Source organism: Podarcis cretensis (assembly GCF_951804945.1).
Source record: "Podarcis cretensis genome assembly, chromosome: 14".
NCBI lineage: Eukaryota > Metazoa > Chordata > Lepidosauria > Squamata > Lacertidae > Podarcis > Podarcis cretensis.
In genome coordinates, this window is record NC_137183.1 from 35,221,188 (window position 1) to 35,235,513 (window position 14,326).

The following is a 14,326-nucleotide window of genomic DNA, read 5'->3' on the forward strand; positions in this document are numbered from 1 at the left end:
TAAGCCAGGGTGATATTTTATAATTTCAAGGACTCTGAAGTAAAAGCATTGAAACATGCAGTCCCCCACCCAAAAACACACTGCACAAAAACTCAAGGCCTATTTGGTGGTTCCTGCTTTGGGTACAACATCACAGGGATTTCAAGGGGAATGTAAGAGTTTCAACAGAACTGATAATATGCCTCATGGGAGTCCCTTGCTTTTTCTGCTTAAACATTTCAAGGGGAATTTGGAGGTTGCTATTGGTGAGAGGATCTCAGGAATTTCAAGGGGGGAAGATAAATGAGTTGCGATAAGTTGAGCAGAATTTCTTGAGCAGCGCATGAAGGAAGCATCCCATAATGCTGGTTAGACTGCATTCAGCAAGATATTTGATTTCCACAGAACTATTAACTGTGGGCAGGATTTTAGCCCAAAGTATTATAAACATTTATCCATTTCCTCATTGCCACTTCTGAACACATGTTCCTTTACAATTTTACAGCCAGATCTGATTATTATTTTATTTTATTACACTCAGAAGTAAAATAAGCAAGTATAGGCAATAGTTTCAGAGCAGTGTCGTGTTATGATTTTCTTGCGGAGGGGAGGTAGCCTCCTGATTCATGGGGTCCTGGACCTAGCAAGGGTTAAAATCTAATTGCAGATTCCATTGTTGAACTAATCAGGCAAGTTCCTTTGCGAAAGAATGGCCATATTTGCCATCTATGGACCACCAGACCATGTGAGAGGTGAGAGTAGGCTGAAAGCAGAGGTTGGGAGTCCGAGCCATGCTTGCTTTATTTTTGATTCCAAGCCTGTGACTATGGGAGAAGCAAAACCTTTTGGTGTGCTAATGCTGAAAGCCTTTCCATCTTAGGCTTGGATTGTGTATATGTTTAAATAAGGCATATATCTGCTGCCCTCATTCCAAGGAAACTGAACCCTATGTAACTGCCTGGAACTCCTGGAATCTCTCAGTGCTCAGAGATTGGGGTGGTGTTCAAAACTATGTTGTTTTGAGTTTAGTTTGCCCAAATGTGTAGGGAGCAGCCCTTATCATCTTAATTGTACTTTTGTGCAAAAATAGTGCAAAAATAGATAAACAGATTCTTAACAATTGTGCAGCCAAGTTCCCTCTTCCCCCCTTGAAAATGGATGTGGCAAATATAATAAAATATAACCTGTGTAGTATTTAAGAGCAATATTCTTTAACAATACATTCACAGTCAGCTCATACAGCATCTGTAAATGCAATTACTGTCAGCTGATCAGAAGTCTTCACATCTGCATTGTAGCTAGTGACTTATTGCTGCTTACAACAAACAAACAAGCAAAGTACCAAAACCTAATTAAGATGCTAATCAATGTTGAATGTTTAGACTGCTTTCATGTCAGTTGCAATGAAACATAGAGTTATAGCAGCTCACGGAAACAGTACTGAAACAATTTTAAAATACAAATAAGCAGCTAAACACAAGGCACACCTGGGTTCTTTTGACCTCATATGTCTTCTGTGAAACTAACAAGTTGCCTACATACCCCCTCTGCATGCTTCAAGGTTTTAAGAATGAGAGCCCTGCTGGATCAAATAAAAGGCCTATTGGTTCAGCAATCAACAAGAAATAAGTGCAATAGCCCTCTCCTGGTTTTGATTCCCAGCAACTAGTTTGCAGAGTACCAGCACTTCTGATCCTCAATGGATCATTACAGCACATCTGTAATCTCAGGGAATCCACGTTTTATGTGTGTTCTATTTCATCTGGGTCTGGAGGAGTGCCAGTTCAGGTTTTACACAAAGGCTTGGAGACCATGCTCTCAAGGCTTTCAGTTTGTTCTAGATCTAGTGTTTTGGTCACTATCCTTTGTGCAAGGAACAGGATAATCCGTTATGACTAGCAGCCATGGATAGCCTTATCCTCCATTAATTTGTTAAATCCTGTTTTAAAGCTGTCAAGTTGGTGGCCGTCAACAAATCTTGTGGAAGCTAATTTCATAGTTTAACTATGCACCATGTGAAGAAGTACAGTGGTACCTTGGGTTAAGAACTTAATTCATTCTGGAGGTCCGTTCTTAACCTGAAACTGTTCTTAACCTGAAGCACCACTTTAGCTAATGGGGCCTCCCGCTGCCACTACGCCACTGCTGCACGATTTCTTTTCCCATCCTGAAGCAAAGTTCTTAACCCGAGGTACTATTTCTGGGTTAGTGGAGTCTGTAACCTGAAGCGTCTGTAACCTGAGGTACCACAGTACTTCCTTTTGCCAGTCCCAGATCTCTCAACACTGACCTTTTCTAGGTGACCCCTGATTTTAGAATTATGAGGGAGAAGAAACTTCTCCCTAAAAACTTTCATGTCCCTGCCCCATTACCCATTGTTGTTGTTTTTCTCACTCCAAAGGCCTCAGTTTTCTTATAGGGAGTTCACTTTTTTCACCTTTTTCACCTCTCTGGAAAAGAGGATTATTTCTGAAATTTAGCAACCAGGCATTGTTCACTTAATTGTCCCTCTCCAGAAGCTCATTGCTACTCTCACAGAACTTCGGGGGCTTCACAAGAAAAAGCTTACTACTGGAGAAGCTATACCAATTCTTCTTCCAAAAGTCTTTTTCTTCAATATGCCTTCAGCATATATGCTTTAGAATGATGTTTTATATTTAAGAAATATTTATGCCATTCCCCCCCACCCCGGAAATACATGTTAAGCTTACTGGCTTGTAACTTCCTGCACTCCTGGACCCTCTTTTTGGTATTACATTGGCCACCTCCAGTCTTCATGTATGGAGGCCAATCTTAGAAACAAGTTACATATTACAGTATTGTTTTCCACTGCTGGGCATACCTAACTTTCCTCAGGGCATGATGTAGCAATTGGGAAATTAGGAGAGGCCAGCAAACTTTGAATTCTTATCCCAGCGTTCCTTACAACACCACTGCGAGGCCAGCCAAGTATTGTTATTATCCCCACATTGCAGAGAGAAGGCAGCAGTTGAGCAATAATGGTGTTACACAGGCCATGTAGTGGGTTTATGACAAATGTGAGATAAAGATTTACAAGTCAAGCTTTGTTTAATTGTAATGCCCATCCATGGTTTAGCAGTAGTACACTAACAACACCCAAGCTCTCACAATCCCTCCTTCCCTTGCATGTTCTGATACCCATCCTGACTTCTCATTTCATGACAAATCCATAGTTTGAAATTAAATCAGAACTGGAGAAACTACAGTTGGTTAAAAATAATAATAATCAAGAACTGGAAACACATTCTGGCTGTGGTTTTCAATTCTACTCTGCAAGCATTAAATATCCCCCAGTTTACTCAGTTTGGTTCTAAAGCCAAACCATATTTTGCAGTGAAATAGGAAACTAAGGAGGACATAAGGAAATTAGGAAGGTTTGAAGATAACACACTTAACAGAATGACATGGTTTGTTATGGTGTTCAAATAGCCCCCAGAATCTAATCCGCTGGTTTAAACGAATATGTTTTTACATGTGTTGGATCACCTAGCATTATGAATCAAATACAGATAAACTGGTTAACAGTTCTGTGCTGGGTTGCAGTTCTACAAACGTTATCAGATTAATGCTTTCAATGTTTATATATTTTTCCTTGGCAAAGAACCAATTCTTTCTGTTGTTGTTGTTACTTTAGTTAATATTTGCTGGCTTCAGAAGTATGCAATAAGGTGAATCTCCGCATCTAATACACGAATCAGGCCTGGGTCAATAATAAGACAGATAAATTAGAAGATGAGCACAGTAAGTTTAGTGCTATAAATTGTTGACACTGAAGTTTCATTTAACTATCTAGATAGCAATGTTCCCTGCACTCAATATTTCTGCTGTAAATCACGAGCAAAGATTGTTCATTGTTTAGGAAATGTGAAAGGTTTGTTATTGTGTAGTCAAAGCAATTATGTCGGGTAAGACTTACTACAGATTAAAGAGGACAGGTCAAGGATTTTTTTAAAAAAATGCAGCCATGCATTACCTATCAGCATATGTATACTTGTAATACTAGTGAAACAGAGGGGTAATTGAGCAACACATTTTTCCTGACTTGTTCCTGTATTTTTCATTTTTTGATTTTGCCTTTTAGTTTGTCCTAGCTTGGTTTTGCCTTGGTCTTTGGTTCTGACCACTAACTTGTCTCATAGCCCCTGGTTCCCAGTTCCTGACTCACCTCTGGTTGCTACAGACTTAACAAATGGGGCTGTATGTATGGGATGCATAGGGACCAGTGCTTTTCTTCTAGAAAAAAAGGTGCCAGTACTCACCATGAAGTTATTGCAACCATTGCCATATTTTTCACTAGTGCTCTTCTTCTAGAAAAAAGGTACCAGTACTTTTTAAAAAAAATAATATTAAAGCTTACAAAAAAGAAAGAGAAGAAAAAAGACAAAAAGAAAAAAAACAAGAAAGGGAAAAAACATTACAATACAATATATAAACAATACAAAACACAACATTAACACATTAAACTAAACAAAACAAAGCAAAAGCAATTTAAAAACATACATCATACCATTTCAGTACTCTATCTTTCATTCCCTTGTTTCATCAACCTCCTCTCACCTCCCTTTTTGTATTCCACTTCTATTAATTGTTTCAGCAATTCCTTTCCATCTTTCTCTATTTTCTGTCATATAAATATCTTAACATATTTTTACCCTTATTTTCCATTAATACTGTAATGCTTATTTATGCTTAACTCCTTATAACATTTCTACTAAAGCCATAAGATTTCATTCCAACATTTTTCTAACACTCAGTAATTTTACATTATTTCTATTTCTAAAAATAGACTTTAAACTTTTTCCAATCTTCTTCCACCATCTCTTCTCCCTGGTCTCGGATTCTGCCAGTCATTCGTCAATTCCATATGGTCCATCAACCTGGTGAACCTCTGTCCGAGGCTCTTAACTCTTTTCCAAGTCCCTTCTGCAGGTCTTCTTCATATTTATACATGCACTTTACTTTGTCTTCTACTGATCTTGTTCTTATTTTCCTTCCTTTGATGCTGAAGAGCAGATCTCGGGGAAGCTCCGACCTAGCAATGCTTTTATTCCTTCTTGACATGTCAGCTAAATCTCCATGGTTAAATCTAAGATCCATAAGGTATTTCAGGACATGTTTCAAAATTCCTCCAAATCTAAAGGCCCCCACAGCTCCAATCTCCTCACAACCCAAGTCCAAGTCCCAAAGGTCAGTAAATCCCTGCATGAAGGGATCTATCCAACTTTCCTTCTCCAGTCCAGGCAGGGCTCCGATCCTCAAAATCTGACTTTTTCTAAATTCAATCATAAAGGGCCTCAACTTATAGTCCTCAATTTGCCTCTGTAAGGCTAGGGCTCCCACTTGTGTTACTTTAGGTTCAACAACAACAACTTTCTCCTTCGCCTTCTCGACAATTTGCCCTGTCAAAGTAGATTCCTGTATCAGATCCTGAATAATTTCTGTATTGATGTTCACTTTTTGTCCCAAATTAGTCACTTTTTGTCCCAAGTTATCAATTTTAGTAGTCATAACATCCGTCTTCTTGTGGAGCTGTTCCAACGAGTGACTTATCTTGCATAATGCAATCACTAAAGCTTATTCTGTTGACATTCTCAAATAGTCCAAGGTCAATCCCTGATTCTCACAGTCTCTTATCTTGCAGCTGGTTCCCCCAGCTCAGCTCTTATAACAGTTTCAAAGGCTCCCTCTAGAGGGAAACAGTTTCTATTTGTATCAATCTTTTTAAGCACAGTTCAAACAATAAAGATAGTTTCAATTTTCAGTTACTTTTCCTCCTTTTTAAACGCAGAAGAGGACAATGGAAACAATATATTTCTCTTATTTAGCTAACTGTCAACATATGTTCTATTCACAGCCAATGAACTTCAAAACGTCAATCTTACTGGCAGCCCCTTTCCAGGTTCAGAGCGGTGGTGATTTAATTTTCATCACTCTCTCCTGCAGGCTTGCGCAATCCAAAATTTCCCCCCTCTTCTCCTGCTTCCAAGGGGGGTTTAATAGTTTTAATCGATGGAAGTTTAATCCTTTGTGGAAGACTTTCCAAGACCTTAGCTTGCAGCGTCTTTGCTTCAATCTATTTACAAAAGGGGAAGGCGGACTTCCTGTTTGAAACCTTCCCGTTTCGGTGCCAGATTAAGACATTTATAGATCCAATTTTCCGTTCTACTCACGGGTAGTTGTTTAAAATCGAATTGTCCACAGGAAAAAGTCAGCGCTCTCCAGCAACAGCAATGCGGCTTCACTCCGTGAAAGAAGCAATCAATTTGAAGCACTGCGCTGCTCACCCCACGTCGCTCTGGATCCCCGAAACCGGGTTTCCCCGTGAGTAGGGGAGGTGCAAAAGGTGCCAGCCGAATCCCACATTCACAGGCTTCTCCCGCCTGTGATTTTTAGTGGGTCTCCGCCTTCGCCGTGCCGGCCAGACCCTGTTTCCCCGGAGCAAATTCCTCCCGATCAGAGGAATTCCACCATTGCCAGAGGCGCTAACCCGGAAGTCCCCCCCCCAAAAAAAAGGTACCAGTACTGACTACCCTTGAGTACCTCCAGAAAAAAAGCACTGGTAGGGAAACACATGTTGCCCCTTCCCTCAACATTCCCACATGAACTGGCCCACCCAAGGATGGGGGACTGCAGGTCCATGACAAATAAGTCCCCCTAACCTCCATCTGGCCCTCAGGAGGACTCTCATCAGGCATTGACCCTTACTGACCCTGCTTTGCAGTGTCTTTGAATGATTTTGTCCCGCTGGAATGTGTTTATTGAACTCTGAGAATGCTAGAACTCATGGACATCCAGTGATGTTTAGTGATGATGGACAATTTAGGACAGCCAAAACAAAGTATTTTTTCCATGCAGTGCAGAGTTAAACTATGGAATTCACTTGCACAGGAGGCAGTGATGGTCATCAACTTTGATGGTTTTAAAAGAGATCTTTAACTTCAGACCTGACCTTTCCTTACCTGCCCAAACTGAATGCCAATCAACCAAATAAAATAAAGTAAAAGATTCTCTACAGTATGAAGCAGGAGAAAGCAGGGAATCCCAAGAGACAATCAGGGGCTCCCCAAAAATTCTTACTCAGCCCGCAAAGGGTGATCAGGTGAAGCCCATATTTTAGTGGAAGTGAAGGTGCGTGCTGCAAAGGTAAACAAGAGGGTTGACTGGGGTGGAACTGCCCTAAATAGGAGACTACCTTGCCCGCTCTTATCGGTCCTAAGAAATGAAAGAAATTAGTGCAGTTTTGAAATGAGTGGCTAAGATATGTGCAGTTTTGAATGGTTTGGTCCACCATCTTGGTTCAAAAGGTTGTCCCATTGTGTTTAAACATGGACAAAAGCCTGCTCCTTAATCCTTTTAAAATTAAAAAACATTATTATTATTATTATTATTATTATTAAAATAACAGTTCAGTAAGAAATATATAATAAAATAACAAAAAAGAGAGAAAACTATACAAAACAAAAAACTGGGTTCATAGCCATTCATTACTACATAAAATAAAGCATAAAGCACATTCTCAAGAGATTACACAGTAAATTAGATGTTTCGACAAAAACCAACCTGATACAGAGAGTCTACAAAACAAGTGTTATGAATACCAAATAAAGCCATATTTCATCAGGACTTGCCATTACTGTGATTGACTTGTCATATGAATAACAAATGTCCTCAAATGGAGGCAAAATCCATAAGTTTAGCTGCACTCCAAGATACCCTTAATTTATGTGTTAATTTTTCAGCAATAAGGATAAACATTACCTTATTAAACCAAATATTAAATCAAAACTCAGACACCCTCCAGCCATGCTCCTAGATGTCAGAAACCACTGTGCAAAATATGGTTGCGGTGTCTTAAGACGTGTGCAAATGCATAGTGAACTAACCACCTTCCAAAATATATAGTAGGTGGAGATTGTCTGGATAATCACAGTTATTTATGGTGCCCATGTGAACAGAGCAGCCTGTTCAGAAGCAGAGGGGAATTTGTGGGAGCCTGGCATGGCCACAGAGCGAACTACTTCAGAAGCATGCTTAGTAATATAAATATTTCATTCATATGCACCTGTACAGCATCTGATATCCTGCTTCATAGCAGGATATCCCAAGCCAACAGGAACAGTGGAGTGCCCATTCAATAAAGAAATTTCTATTGTGAATTTAAAAGGATTCTTATTTATCCCCTTTCAGGAGCACAATATCAAAGAGATACGGCACAGTGAGCAGGGTAACACTTAAAGCTGGGCACAGCAGAATCTGAGCTCCAACCTAATAAAGAAGCTTGGAATGGTAGGGGTGTGGTTTGAGGTCTGGTAATTTGGGCTATCAAGGTTAAAGGACTCGCTTTGGACAAAAAGTCATAAACCAAAACAAAAACTGGGTGGTGGCAGGAGGAAAAGAGTATATAAATGCTGGATAATTCACAGAACCAGAGAGAAGAAGCTGTACCTAAAATGTTGGTAGAATTTATTGGAGCTTGTTTGAGTGCCCACAGAAGCATGCCAGCCCTCGGTAACAAATGAAGGAAGGAAGTTGCAAAGGAATGCTGGCTCCCTGGTGTGTGCAGCCATGTTTCGCTTTTCTTTCTTCCTGTACAATTCCCACCCAAGAGAAATGGGATGTCAACAAAACGTGCAATCACAGCATGCAGCAGGAAGGAGCCATACATGCTGGCTGCTGAGGTTGTGGGGGTTGGACATCTTATTTTAGAGGTTTTAAATAGGAAAAATAAAATGGTTGGGGGAAAAGCATGGCAGTCCACAACCCTACCCCCCCCCCCCCGCAGCCCTTTCTTATTTTTTAAAGAATGTATTTCTGGGCAGTTTTTAAAGGGTTTTCCACTAAAAAAATTTCCCAGAAACTGAAACAGATTAACTTAGCCCTTAGTTTACCACTCACAGAGCTACAATTCCCAGCACCCATAACAAACTCTGATTCCCAGTTGGGCTTTTTTTTCAGCCAGAACTGAGTTCCAGCATCTCTCAGGTGGCCACCAATGCCATTCCAAGAGAATGAGGGAGATGTTTGTTCATGCTGAGTTCTGGCACCTCTTTTTCTAGAAAAATAGCACTGGTTCCCAGGATTCCTTGGGGGAAGCCTTGGTTATCAAAGTGCTATGAGAGTGCTTTAAATGCTGATGGGACCCAAGAGTCACCTCTGGATGGTGAGGTTGAGAGGCTTTAGAAAACTAGGTTGGCTAAGGGTGCATTTATTTATAAAAGTATTACAGGAGTACCTCGGAAGTTGAACACCTTGCAAGTCAAACGTTTTGGCTCCTGAATGCCACAAACCCAAAAATGAGTGTTCCAGTTTGTTAACTCTCTTTGGAACCCAAACATCCGATGTGGGTTCTGTGGGTTCTGATTGGCTGCTGGAGCTTCATGCAGCCAAACGGAAGCCACACCTTGGTTTCGGACGTTTTGGAAGTCAAACGGACTTCCGGAATGGATTCCATTTGACTTCCGAGGTATGACTGTATTATCTTGCCCACTTGTGTAAAGGGAAATTAAAAATCAAAGAAATTAAACATCATAACTTATCTGAGCCCATGGGCCTTTCCATACAAAAATCCATACCAACCATTGCAAGCATTCCTTTCAACCATTCGGAGTCATAAATCATTGTTGCTCCACTGCAATTCACCTAGATATCTCTACCAGTAGAACCAAGTCGGGGGGGGAGGGGAGACATCCCAGTAGTAGGTATACTCTCCCCACCCACTCAGAGTCCTCCTCAATTAACCATGCAGATCAGCTGAGGAGAGGGCTAATGCCCGTCTCCCAACTCCCTGTTATGAGTGGGGTCTTGGGAGGGCCAGAAAAATGTTTGAAGGTCCTTTTCTGGTTTTCTGGATGTGGGGGGTAGTCACCCTTGATACAAGGGATAACATAATGGGCCCCAGGAGTAGCCAACCATTGAAAGACTGAAAATATAAGGTTTCATTCTATTTCTGCCCTGCCCTTCCTCCCAAAGGAACACAAGGTAGCAAGGAACAAAGCGGTAAAATAATATGAAAGCTTTGTATTGCTTTGGGTAGACAGATCTTGCTTCCCAAGCATCAATATTGGAATTAACAAATTGTAATAATGTTGTTGTTATCCTGCTTTGACCATATATTAATGAGTGACTTCCTGCTGACATCATTGACAAAGGAACACAGCACCTGTAAAGTCCAAGTGGTAAGGGTGTTCATTACATCTGGAGTATATGAAGGGCAGACCAAATTGATTTTGTGGTCAGCTAGTTCTCCGATATAGTTTTTAAAAGGTGCATTTTTTGAGAGAGAGAGAAATAGAAATATGTGGATCAATCTTCAGATACATAAAGAGATTCCAATCCTCAAGCTACTCCGTGCAAGAGTAATCCCACTGAAATCCATTGCTACACCTTTCCGTATGTAGTATAAAGATGAACAATACCCTTCTATGACCCCCAGCAGAAATCTGCACAATATGACACCCCAGGGGTTTTTTTTTCCCCACCCACATACAACAGCTTGCAAGTACAAAGGCTAAGTGATCAAATTCTAGTAATGTGCAGCTTTATACATTCTTTCAGTGTTGTACAGAGAAAGAAAAGGGGGTGGGGGAAGTCCAGCTCTCCAATCGATAAACACTTTTGCTGGCCTACAACTTCTTCCAACTTTGCAGCACTCAATTACGTTAAAAAACAGGGTATAAAACCGGGTTGTATTGACCGATATCTCAGATATTTATTACTAAATTATCCACCAGAGAGCATGATGACATTTCCAAATGCATTCTGCTTACAACCATAGCACCAAAGCACAAATCCATGCAGAAATTCTCCTTTGCAAGCCTCCCTGAAATGAATTCCAGAGGGGAAAAGAGGGGCAGGCTATTGCAACAATGAAGAGTTTTGTAGCACCTTAAAGACCAACAAATATATTGCACCATAAGCTTTCATAGGCTCTCTTTATCAGAGGACAGTAATAGGAGTCAATGGAAGACTAGCAAAAGCATCAAATCACAGGCAATCTTCTTTTAACTTGTAACAAGGACCTACACACTCATGAATTCATTGAATACATGGGATAAACCAGCTTTTTACTAGTTTGTAATGTTGCATTCTAGGATGTGTTCGCATTACTGTTTTTTCTGGCTCCAAGGCTCTCCTACTGCTGGTGTTTTATTTGGGTGCACATGACGTTCGCCACAATCCATATCTATCTTGTAGTTTCTTGATAAGCCCTGGCCCTCTTTGGACTAGCTGGGGGGGGGGGATATTAGCCAGAGGTGGAGGTGGGGGACCCCTCCAAGTGATGCACTGCAGCAGAATGTGCAGTTTGTGCATAGTATGAGGGTTGATCCACTTCAGAGCCTATTTTGCAGTTGGGTGTGGGAAGGGGCAACAGTTATGTTTTCAGCCAGGTTACACACTTTAAGCACCTTTCACAGTGATGGGTTGGTCCCAGGACCTGTTTGCTGGGCTGTAGGGTAGGTTGGGGCCACCTCTGAAGCCCCATCTGCCTGCAGCTCTGGGGGCCCAGGATAATATGCACATAGCTGTTGAATTCTCTCAAAATTTGCAGGTGGGGTGGGGAATAGAAGAGTAGGACACAAAATGGTAAGTACCCTGAGTCAATTTTCAGGCGAGTAGTGATTCCAGAGACTTGCACACTGGGCTTTGCAACCTCATGATAACTATGGATAACGTTTCACCGTAACCTTTGCCACCCACTCCCAATTATGGGGCTTTGAGGGGGTGGCAGGGGGAAGGAGTTGGGATTAAGACCCATTTGACTCCCTGCTGATAGACTTGCCCAGTCACAATAGGCTTAGGGGTCTGATAGAGTATTGGAAGGGCACATGGTCTCATTCCCTTTATGCAGCTTTTAAAGTTAGAAGTTCTTAAGTTCTATTGTTCTTAAGTAAGGTAAAGGTAAAGGGACCCCTGACCATTAGGTCCAGTCGTGACCGACTCTGGGGTTGCAGCACTCATCTCGCTTTATGGCCGAGGGAGCCGGCGTGCAGCTTCCAGGTCATGTGGCCAGCATGACTAAGCCGCTTCTGGTGAAGAGCAGCACACAGAAATGCCGTTTACCTTCCCGCCGGAGTGGTACCTATTTATCTACTTGCACTTTGACATGCTTTCGAACTGCTAAGTTGGCAGGAGCAGAGACTGAGCAACGGGAGCTCACCCCGTCGCGGGGATTCAAACCGCCGACCTTCTGATCAGCAAGTCCTAGGCTCTGTGGTTTAACCCACAGCGCCACCCACATCCCTTATTGTTCTTAAGTAAGCTGTAATTAATAAAGTGTCCCTAGTTTACTATACTTCGTGTCTTGCCTCTTTATTTCTGTTCTTCTAATACAATTGCAAGCTTTTAAATTTGCCATAAAGTTCCCAGTGCTTAATAGCACATTTTTTTAAAAAAATTAATTTTTATTTTTTTTAAAAAAAAACATTAAATAACTCCTCAGACAAGCCTGTTTCAGATCCTGGATGGATGCAGTGAATCACTAAACCGTGTATTGCTTTCAGTGATTAACATAAGAGATAACATTAACATAATAGAGATATTAAACTCTTGAAGCAGCAGAAGAAGGCAGAAGGATGAAAGTCTTCATTTTCTGGTATGTATGCACAAAATCAACAGTTTTTATTTTCAATCCCTTTCCTAATGATGTCCTATTCAAGTGGACAGGCTTGTGCCCCATCATTTAAAAAGAACATTTTATTATTGCTGTAAGTTAATCTACATTAAAAACAAACAAACAAAATGTTCCACGTTACTTTAAAAAAAATGGTTTCCTGTCAGGAGTTGCAAAGAACTGCTAAAGATGTATGCATGATCATGTGTTAGAAAATGGGTGTGCATGTAGCCCTCCCCATTCCTATGATGAGAACTTTGGTGCTGAAAGAAATGCTCAGGTTGTTGTTTTTTTAAAAAGCACTTCTTTGCTTATTTAACAATGAATTAAACATCAATCAATTCACATACATTAAAAAGAATACCTGCATACACCCTGGGTTTAACAAAATGTTATTTTAAACACATGGAGTCTCCCCATGCTGCTATTTGTACTGTACATTGTTTTAATACTGCAGCAGCTTTTAGCTCCTGGTTATTGTTTTCATTTTATAGTCAAAAATTCAATGTATCATGCATAAGGGTTTTCTCTCTCTCTCTTGTGAGCTGTTTGGGGGCTTTCACGGTGGGATAGAAATTACTAAATAAATAAATCTTAGCCAAAATGTAGTCCTACTTCTCTAATCTGAATAATCCATTTCATGTGGGGGTGGAATGTGTGTGTAATATGGCTCTGTTACATTTGGGCTTGGAGGTTAAAATCATCTTTGGAAAGCAAAGGATTTTCTTTGGTTGGAGATCCAAGTTCTTACTCACCGCCCATTAGCGCTTTGATGCATTCACATGTAAGGGCTTTAGGGAAGGACTTCACAGGTGCTGATGGTTTGTTTGTTCTAACTTGAGCCAGGAAACCCTCTCTGGCTATAAAAGGATACACATTAAGGATATGTTCACATTATTTTATTAAAATGCAGTAAGGTCACACACACACGTGTTTCAAGCCACATTTACACATTGGTGTATACACCAGAGAGGGGGAGGGGGAATCTTGCCATCCTTTTGCGACTATTTTCCAAAAGGTGACTGAGTCTCTCCTTCAAGAGGCCTCTATTAAAGATGAGACACCTAAGCAAGGCGGCATGCATATGGGGGGGGGGGGAGGGAGAGAAAGGTGGGGAGGGAAAGAATGAAAATGTGTTGCAGTTTGGGTATCAGAAAGAAAGTTTGTTGATGTTACTTAGGGATTCAATGCCCTTCTCTCTCAGGAGAAATGATGTGAGGTGGTGGACAGAAGCAGCTCACAGAGTAGGGGAGAGCAGCTAACACCAGCTTCCTGGCAAGTGGGTGGCTGTTGCTTACTGGAAGGGAGAGTGGAAGGTGATGCGAGGTTGGTGTCATGCAAATGCAATAGCAGAACCAGTCTGTTGATCACACTAGTGTGTCTGCACCACGCCAACCTCCCGACCAACTAGCACCTCTCACTTGCAGTATGCTACAGTAGCCTATATGCCGGAATGCTAGCACAGCAACTCTGCCCCACTTGGTAAACTCCTGGTAGTGATATCTGCATTAATTCTGCCACCCACTTTTGCCTCCACTACTGGCACCGTGGCCCTCATGAGGTTGCCCAGAAGAAAATACAGCCCTCTGCCTGAAAAAGGTTTCTCCTTCTCCTTCTCTCCCTCTCCCAGTGAAACTTTGGTTGTGTTTATTGTCTTGCTATTTATTAAAGGTCAGCAACAGATCAGACCTCCAGACAAGCCTAATGTCTTGAGTA

General features: G+C 41.2%; 1 protein-coding gene across 20 annotated transcripts in view; it reads right to left on the reverse strand.

Moving 5' to 3' along the window:
* Positions 1-14,326, reverse strand: part of RBFOX1 (RNA binding fox-1 homolog 1) — a 1,485,186-nt gene that overhangs the window by 784,799 nt on the left and 686,061 nt on the right. The window lies entirely within an intron of this gene.